Raw genomic sequence first — 9398 nt, 5'->3', positions numbered from 1 at the left:
ACTGTGGCATTTCTTTTAAAGCCCTTTCTGTGATGTCGCCCAGACGTAAGACTGTGGCATTTCTTTTAAAGCCCTTTCTGTGATGTCGCCCAGACGTCCGACTGTGGCATTTCTTTTAAAGCCCTTTCTGTGATGTCGCCCCGACGTCCGACTATGGCTTTTCTTTTAAAGCCCTTTATGTGGTGTCGCTAAGACGCCCGACTGTGGCATCATTTCCTTATATTTATTTGTTCACCTCTCGAGGCGTCGCTTCAGACACCCGATCGGTAGTTATTTATGTTTTGTTGGGATTTCAGGCGGACTACCGCCGTTTCCCTTTTACTTACCTTGTTATGCTAATTTTTGAATGTACATTGGTGAATTATTCATGATGCATCCATGCATACATTTGTTATATCTTACGTCCGAACTGTCTTGCGAGTACTTTCAAAGTACTCACTGGCTTGTTGATTTGGCCAGATGCTGACGAAGGCGATCTCATGGATGAAGAGTTTGATAGCGAGTCCGACACCTAGAGGAGTCCCAGTCAGTCTCGTGCGACCCTGGATTTGGTCACTATTTTATATCCGCTTCCGCTACCAAATAAATTAATCGAGCCTCACCTCGACGCTCGATGAGATGACAGACTTAGAGTCTTGTATTTCTCTCCCCGCTGTGTTTCTCCACCACCGCCCTTTCCTCGAGTCAGTAGTATGCCTCCACACCACTGTGTCATGTCCGCCATTATGTATAATTATTGGCGTGCTTGTAATAATTTGGTTGAGCAACCGTAGTTCGACCCTGTAATATATTTTATGCTACTGGCTTATTGTATCAAGAATCTGTCTACCAGTGAGGAGGATTTCTCTCATACTGGACTCAAAAGATTGGTTTCTCAATAAATATTTTTATTGGAAAACCGGTCGTGACAAGCTTGGTACCAGAGCCAGGCTGACTGTAGGAAGCCACTAGGTGCGATCGCTAATTGGTTATTAGCATGATAGAGCTAATTTATATTTTTGCAATTGTAGTCATTTTCTGTCACTCAGCATAAATTTATGATCTGACCATGCAGAATTTTTGCCTACTTTTGTAGATGGCCGACAACAGCTGCGAGTCTCAGACCTTCGCCAACGTGCCCGATGGGTTCGTCAAGCTTCTTTCCTTCATCGTTCAGGTCGCGATGGGGCCATCTGTGCGCCCAGTCTTCACACTCTGCCAGCACCGAGTCAACGATAATCTGACCATGCACCAGGCCACGGTGCAGTTCAAGGGAGGGCGTGGTGAGTTACGCCGCTTCCGGTTCGTGGGAAGAGCCATGCCTACGGAGAGGCATGCTATGCAGATGGCAGCCCGCGAGGCGATAGCTCATCTCAGGGATGTCCTCCCCGTGATGAAGACTCGTCGTTACCGCTATCTTCCATGCCATGTGCCTTACACCTGTCACTACGCATACTCCTACCCCAGAGGAGAACGAGACGAGGCTTTTGAGATGCTCATTGAGTATCTCCGGGCCCTGGAGGCAGCCTTCGACAACCTGGTGGACGACTTCGTAGCTACCCGCATGGACTCAGTTCATGGCTGTGCTGCCAACAGGAGGGAGCTCCTACCCATCGCACCGCCACTGACTTTTGTCTCGTCATCAGCATCTTATACGCCTACTCGTCGCCTGCCTTCTACCGAAGAATTCAACCAAGTCATTGCACCCACTTCAGCGCGCACTGCACCACCCTTCGCGCCCACTCCTGTACGTGTTGCTCCGCCCCTGGCAACCGCTCCGTCCACTCTGCGCAACACTACACGTATGGAGCCCATTAGCGAGGAGGAAGTTGAGTCCCCAACCTCGCTACGCCTCGCCCTCGGCAGGGCAAAGGAGGTCGTCAACATCTCTGCCTAAGTACGCGTAGCTGCCATGTAATGTACCGCTTTGTAAGATATGTACATAGGTTGTGAGAAGTAGCCTGTTTGCGCATCATGTAGGATCTGGAGAAGTGCACTAGCCTAAATAACATGTCAGGATTATGTACGCATATCCTGAGTGATGTATTGTATAATTACCGCCCGCGTGTAAGATATGTAATGAGTAGTCCTTCTCCGTGCGCAAGTCGATTTGTTTTTCTTAAGTAAGCTTGGTTATTTAATTATATTTGCCAGCTTTATGCATTTATGGATTTGTTTTTGCGACTCTTTCCGCTTTTCTTATGGGTTTTACAAATATATCCCCAGAGTGAAAAATGTCTCGTCCTTGGACTCGCTCCATGCCAATTCCACCAGAGGAAAATTTTGATGCACAACCCAGCAACGAGTTCACTCAGGGACAGTCAAGCCAACAGGGCAGTGAATCGGCACTTTCACAAATGTGCCGCCTTTATGAGCAGAGTCAGCAACAACATCGGGAAATGATGAACCAAGTCATCAACATGGGAAATCACCATGGACAGTATCAGCAGCATTCCAAGTTATCTGAGCTACAGAAGACATGTCCCCAAACATTTTCTCATACTGACAAGCCTCTTGAGGCCGAGGATTGGCTTCGAGATATGGAGAGAAAATTAATTATTCCAAAATGTTCAGACCCCGAAAAGGTATTGTATGCTCCGCACTATCTCACAGGAGCAGTCGCATCGTGGTGGGAGAATTTTCTACACATGCATCCCAACGAAAATGACATAACCTGGGATGATTTCAAGGAAGGTTTCCGTGGTGCACACATTCCTAAGAGTATTATGAAAATCAAGAAGAGAGAGTTCGATGACCTCAAACAAAGGAACATGACAGTGTCAGATTACAATAGTCAATTTACTCTATTGTCCCGCTACGCCAATGAAGAGCGTATGACTGAAATCAAGAAGATGGAGAAATTCCTTGACGGTCTGGCGCCCGCGCTTAAATGCCAACTGGTCGTGCACACTTTTCCTGATTTTAAAACACTGGTGGACAAAGCCATTACTCTGGAAAATGAGAGACGCAGTCTGGAAGATATCCGCAAGCGAAAAAGGGACCAGACTAATCATGCTCGCAATCACCGAAGCAAGCCAGATTTTCAAAAGGGTGGGACACACAAATCCTCATCCAATGTCTCACGCCCAATTAAGAATTTTCATGCAAGGGACAAGGAATTCACCTATCGCCCCGGCGTTACTTGTTACGCTTGTGGAGAAGAAGGGCACTATGCCAAACAGTGCCCCAAGCCAAGGAATTCAACCCCAAAGCCGAACAACGGCGGCAACAATACCGCGCCCAAGCGAAACAATTTCAATCCCAACAATAACCACAGGAAGGGTCATCTGAACCACGTAACCAAAGAGGAGGCACAAAATGCTCCAGATATCGTACTCGGTACGTTTCCTGTCAAAACAATACCTGCAATGGTTTTGTTTGATTCTGGAGCTTCTCACTCTTTCATTTCGAAAAATTTTGCTTTGCAAAATAATTTTTCGATGCTTCCTTTGGAGAAATCCATGATCATCAAGTCCCCTGGGATTCAGCAAGTTACTCAGAATTACTGTCAGAATGTGGTCATTGAGTTCGAAGGATTGGAGTTTCACGCAAATCTTATTGTGTTGGAAAATAAAGGACTGGATGTCATCCTAGGGATGGATTGGCTAACCACCAATAAGGGTTTTATCGACTGTTTCAATAGGACCGTGATTCTCACACACCACCAAGGGAAGACAATAAGAGTATCAGCCAAGGAAGGAAAAATACCCCGGCAACCGAGATTAAATAAGGTGGACGTTTCTGAGCTAAACAAGGTTCCAGTAGTGTGTGAATTTCCAGATGTATTCCCTGAAGAACTACCAGGCATGCCACCAGATCGAGAAATAGAATTCCGCATTGAGCTAGCACCAGGAACCACCCCCATATACAAGAAACCATACAGAATGGCACCATCCGAGTTGATCGAGTTGAAGAAGCAAATAAAGGAATTACTGGAAAAAGGATACATTCGAGCCAGCTCCTCACCTTGGGGATCACCAATTTTATTTGCCAAAAAGAAGGATGGAACGCTGAGATTGTGTATTGACTATCGAGCACTTAACATGGTCACAGTCAAAAACAAATACCCGATGCCAAGGATAAACGATTTGTTTGATCAACTCGCTCAGGCCAAGGTATTCTCAAAAATTGACTTAAGGTCAGGATACCATCAATTGAAGGTACGAACGGAAGATATCCCCAAAACAGCCTTCACCTCCAGATATGGACTGTACGAGTTCACAGTGATGCCATTTGGATTAACTAACGCCCCAGCATATTTTGTTCACCTCATGAACAAAGTATTTATGAAGTTTATGGACAAGTTCGTCGTGGTATTCATCGACGATATTCTGGTATACTCCAAGACACCAGAAGAGCACGCAGAACATCTCAGGATTGTGCTAGGAGAGCTAAGAAAACACCAATTGTATGCCAAGTTCAACAAGTGCGAATTTTGGCTAAGACAAGTAGGCTTTCTAGGCCACGTGTTGACCCAAGACGGTATCGCAGTGGACCCAGAGAAAGTCAAGGCCGTACTTGGCTGGAAGTCACCAGCCAGCGTAACAGACATACGGAGTTTCTTGGGAATGGCAGGATATTACCGCAGATTTATTGAAGGATTCTCCACCATAGCCAAGCCTATGACACAGTTGCTCAAGAAAGATAAGAAGTTTGAATGGACAGAAGCCTGCGAGAAAAGTTTCCAAGAACTAAAACGGAAGTTAACGACAGCACCGGTATTAATTGTCCCCGACATACACAAGAATTTTGAAGTATATTGTGACGCGTCCAGAAAGGGTCTCGGATGCGTGTTGATGCAGGAAGGCAAGGTCGTCGCCTACGCTTCAAGGCAACTTCGCAAGCATGAGGAAAACTATCCCACTCATGACTTAGAAATGGCAGCAGTTATTCATGCACTCAAGGAATGGAGGCATTTCTTACTTGGGAATCGATGTGAAATATATACGGATCACAAAAGTCTCAAATATATTTTCACACAGCCAGAACTAAACTTACGGCAACGACGCTGGTTGGAATTGGTAAAGGATTATGATGTTGGTATCCATTACCATCCAGGGAAGCAAATGTAGTGGCTGATGCCCTTAGTCGGAACCCCAGCTCCGACGAAAACAAGCTGCACAGCTTGAGGCCCGAATTCCAACAAGAATTTGCCAAGCTCAACTTGATAATGGTAGCAGAAGGCACCATATCAAACTTGGAAATACAACCCGACCTTATGGAGAAAATCAAAGAAGCTCAGCCCGGTCACACCAGCATTGAAGGCATCAAAAGAAAGTTGAGTATGGGCAAGGCCTCAGAATTCGTAATAGACAATGAAGGAATATTATGGTACGGAGAAAGGCTCTGCGTGCCAAACATAGAAGACCTTAAACAGCAAATTTTATCTAAAGCACACACCACTCCATATTCAATCCACCCTGGAGGAACCAAAATGTATAAGGATATTCAGGAAAGATTTTGGTGGCACGGTATGAAGAGGGACATAGCCACCTTCATTGCATGTTGCGACTCATGTCAACGCATAAAAGCTGAGCATCAGAGACCAGCCGGACTACTGCAATCGAACAAAATACCTGAGTGGAAATGGGATGAAATAGGGATGGATTTCATTGTCGGACTACCTCGGTCACGACACGGGAATGATGCCATATGGGTCATCACTGACAGGTTAACCAAAGTGGCACACTTTATTCCAATAAAGACGACCCACACCACTCAGAGGCTTGCCAGGATTTATCTTTCCCGCATAGTTTGTCTGCACGGTGTCCCGAAGACTATAATATCCGACAGAGGCACTCAGTTCGTCTCAAGATTTTGGGAGCATTTACAACAGGCCCTGGGAACCCAACTAGCCTTCAGTACCGCATACCACCCACAGACTGATGGATAAACAGAACGCGTAAACCAGGTTTTAGAAGACATGCTGAGAGCATGTGTCCTCACATATGGAACCAGTTGGGAAGAAAGCCTGCCATACGCCGAGTTCGCGTACAACAATAGCTACCAGGCCAGCCTACAAATGGCACCATTTGAGGCTTTATACGGACGAAGATGTCGTACCCCGTTAAATTGGTCAGAGACCGGAGACAGCCGCATCTTCGGACCAGACATGCTCAGAGAAGCCGAGGAAAAGGTCAAGCTAATCAGAGACCGACTTAAGACCGCTCAAAGTCGACAGAAGAGTTATTATGATCAGAAACATCGTAGGGTCAGCTTCGAACCCGGTGAGTTCGTATACCTGAGAGTATCCCCTATGAGAGGACTGCAACGGTTTAAGATTAAAGGAAAGTTAGCACCAAGATTCATTGGACCATTCTGCATAGTGGCACGAAGAGGTACTGTAGCCTACCAGCTAGACTTACCCGAAGACTTGTCCGACATTCACGACGTGTTCCACGTCTCTCAATTAAGGAAGTGCGTAAGCAACCCCGAGAAACAAGTATCCCATGAAAACATTGACGTGCAGCCAGACCTCACTTATCGAGAACGTCCCGTAAGAATATTAGAGGAGTCTGAAAGGAGGACCCGACAGAAGACCATCAAGTTTTTCAAAGTCCAATGGAGCAATCACACCGACAGTGAAGCAACTTGGGAAAGAGAGGATTTTCTTCGGGCAGAGCATCCACACTTATTTAAGGATCAGCTGAAATCTCAGGGACGAGATTTTTCCTAAGGGGGTAGGTGTTGTGACACTCCAAAATTTTAATTTGGTTTTTATCAAAAACTTTGTGGTTTTTGAAAAGAGGCCATTTATTTTTTTTCAGAAAAAAACCTTCCTCTTAAAAACTTCCTTTGCTTTGGCAAGGATTTCATTTTTTTAACTTTGGTGTTTGATCTTTTGAAACTTCTTCTCTGTTGGTTCCCTCTCAAATCTATTTTGGGAGTTTAATCTTTTTCTTTTAAAAAGAAACTCTATGAAAATTTGGGATTTTCATATCTTGAAAACCACCCATGACTTGGCATTTTGCCCATGTGGTAAAACCCCTCCAAAGCCTCCCCTCCTCCTTGTAATCAACCTAAGTTCTCTGTCCCAACTAATCCAAGCAAGTTTTGGATTTTATTCTAATTATTTTTCCTCTCAAATCATTTCTGAAAATTATTTGGAGCCTGAGTGATTTTCAAAGCAAGTACCCTTTTGCATTTGAGTTTTGACCTCAAACCAACTCTCCTGGATAGTCCTTTGTACCCACAACCCAGAACCATCTTGATCCAATCCTTCTCTTTTCAAATTTTTCAAAATTCAGTATCTGCAAGTTTGGACCAGATTTGCCAAATTTGATGAAATTCATATCTACACTCCTCCAAAAATTCCACCAAAATTCAGGCAGCCTACTTGAGCAATGAGAAGCCACTCCACCAAAAATCAGCTCAAGGAAAAATCCCCAGAGGCCAAATTCATTCTGTCGAACACCTGAGCTGCACTGTTCCTTTGCAAGTTCAGAAAGTTCAGAGATTCAGTCGTTTTCCCTTCGTCAGACTCGGTCACGCGGCCACAGTGCGCCCTGGCGCGTTGCACGCAGCCTCTTCTCCCTGGCCAGCACCCCGCACGCACGCTTGGCTGATTCCTGGCGTCGGTAGCAACGAGCCTCGCCGGCGTTGGAAGCTTCTGCGGTGGCTGCACCTTCCGTGGCGGCCAACAAGAGCCCGAGCCCTCTCGCCACACCACCCGGCGCCGCCTAACACCCCCTGGCTCTCCGCGTGTCCCTGCCATGCCAGCGCACGCCCGTGGCACCGTCGCCGTGGCCCGGCAAGCACGGAACGTGCTCCCTGCCGCCGACGGGCCGCGCCACCCCCGTTCCATCGAGCTCGCCCATAGCACCAAATCCCGGCCTGTTTAGCACCTAAATGGAACCGGTGGACCTCAACGGCGATGCCCAAGCCCCTAATCCCACTGCCCAACCACAGCATCGCCGTAATCACTCGCCGGAGACCCCCGTTCACGGCAACCGCCTCGGGCCGCCTATAAAAAGGGCCCCCGAGCTCACCCTCGTGCACGCATAATCACCACTCCTCACCAACGCCCCGCCAGGCCACTAGGAGGACCTCGAGGAGGTATCCTCCCCCAACTCCGGCCGCCCCGATCCGCCTCGGCCTCCACCACGATTCGCTCCGGTGAGGCCATCTCCGGCGCTCTAACCCCATCAATTACTCCCTCTAGCTACCAGGAGCCTAACCCCCTCCTCAATTTGATCTCTGTAGCCCTCTCCGACGAGTCCCTCGACCACCCGAGCCGCCATCCGCCGGAGCAAAGCTCGCCGTCGACGTGGTACTCGCCGACGACCACCACCACCACCAACCGACGCGGAATGGCGCTCTGAGCACGGAGGTACCCTCCGATCCCCCTGCCTCGCCGTGGATCGCCGCCGGCGACCACCGCGGCTCTCGGGCGCCGACGAGCTTCGTCCCCCCCTTTTTTTTAAAGTTCAAACCTGACGAGTGGGACCCCACCGTCAGCCTCTCTGCCCTCTCTATTGAATCGTTTTCTAGAAGCGCCTTCGGGCAAAATGCGTTTTCTCTTTGGGCTGGCGTAGTTTCTACCGAAGCGTTTCTGTTTTTATAAGCTAGCCCCTGGAAACTTTCTGTTTCATTACAGATAAGTCCCTGGGCAAAAACCTTTATAACTTTTAATCAGAAAAGTATTTTTGATTGATTCTTTTTCTGTTCTCTTTAAAATTTTGTCTAGTTTTTTATAAGATTTATTTGAAAAATATTTGGAATAATTTTTGTGCACTCCTTGGTATTTACGATAGCGCATATATTTTCTTTATACCGTAGATACCGAAGGAGGTGACGGAGCCGCGAACTTCACCGAGCTAGGCTCCGACTACTCTGAACCAGGCAAGCATGTTTGAACTTTTGATATGATGAGTGTCTTGGCATGTTTTGCATTTAGTTAGTTTCATGGCATGTTGAGGAGCATATCGATGAACGTTATTTTATGCAATATTGAGGTAAGTGACTTCGAGGATCCATAAGTGGATGGATGTGAGTATGAATGGCCATGTGTTGGCATGAGGATGGGTAAGATGGCAGTGTCGTAGCATGCCAGTCTTATGCCAGACTAGGTGACTTCAGTGTCAAACTGTATCGGTCCAGTTCCTCTCATTTCCTTCCCTGTACTACCACATGTTTTCCGCAAGGAATATGGTTTAGTAAGTTGCAAACCGCTTTTCTGGTACACACCAAAAGGAGAGGCCGTGATGATGGTTCCATGGCCCTGGATTAAAGCCAGTCATCCGGTCAGGGGGCATGGGTGTTTCCGGTTGGGACCGAGAGGGGGGCACCCCTTAGAGCGCGCGTATATAAATTTGATCCCATGCTATTCGAGATTGTGATCTCCCCGTCTCAAAAGTTTTTCTTGGACGATGTCTAGGGTGATTCCTAGCATCGAGAGGTAGGATGGGTGTGTACTGGTT

The sequence above is a fragment of the Triticum aestivum genome, chromosome 1B (assembly GCF_018294505.1).
Source record: "Triticum aestivum cultivar Chinese Spring chromosome 1B, IWGSC CS RefSeq v2.1, whole genome shotgun sequence".
NCBI lineage: Eukaryota > Viridiplantae > Streptophyta > Magnoliopsida > Poales > Poaceae > Triticum > Triticum aestivum.
Note: the sequence above shows the minus strand (reverse complement) of the source record.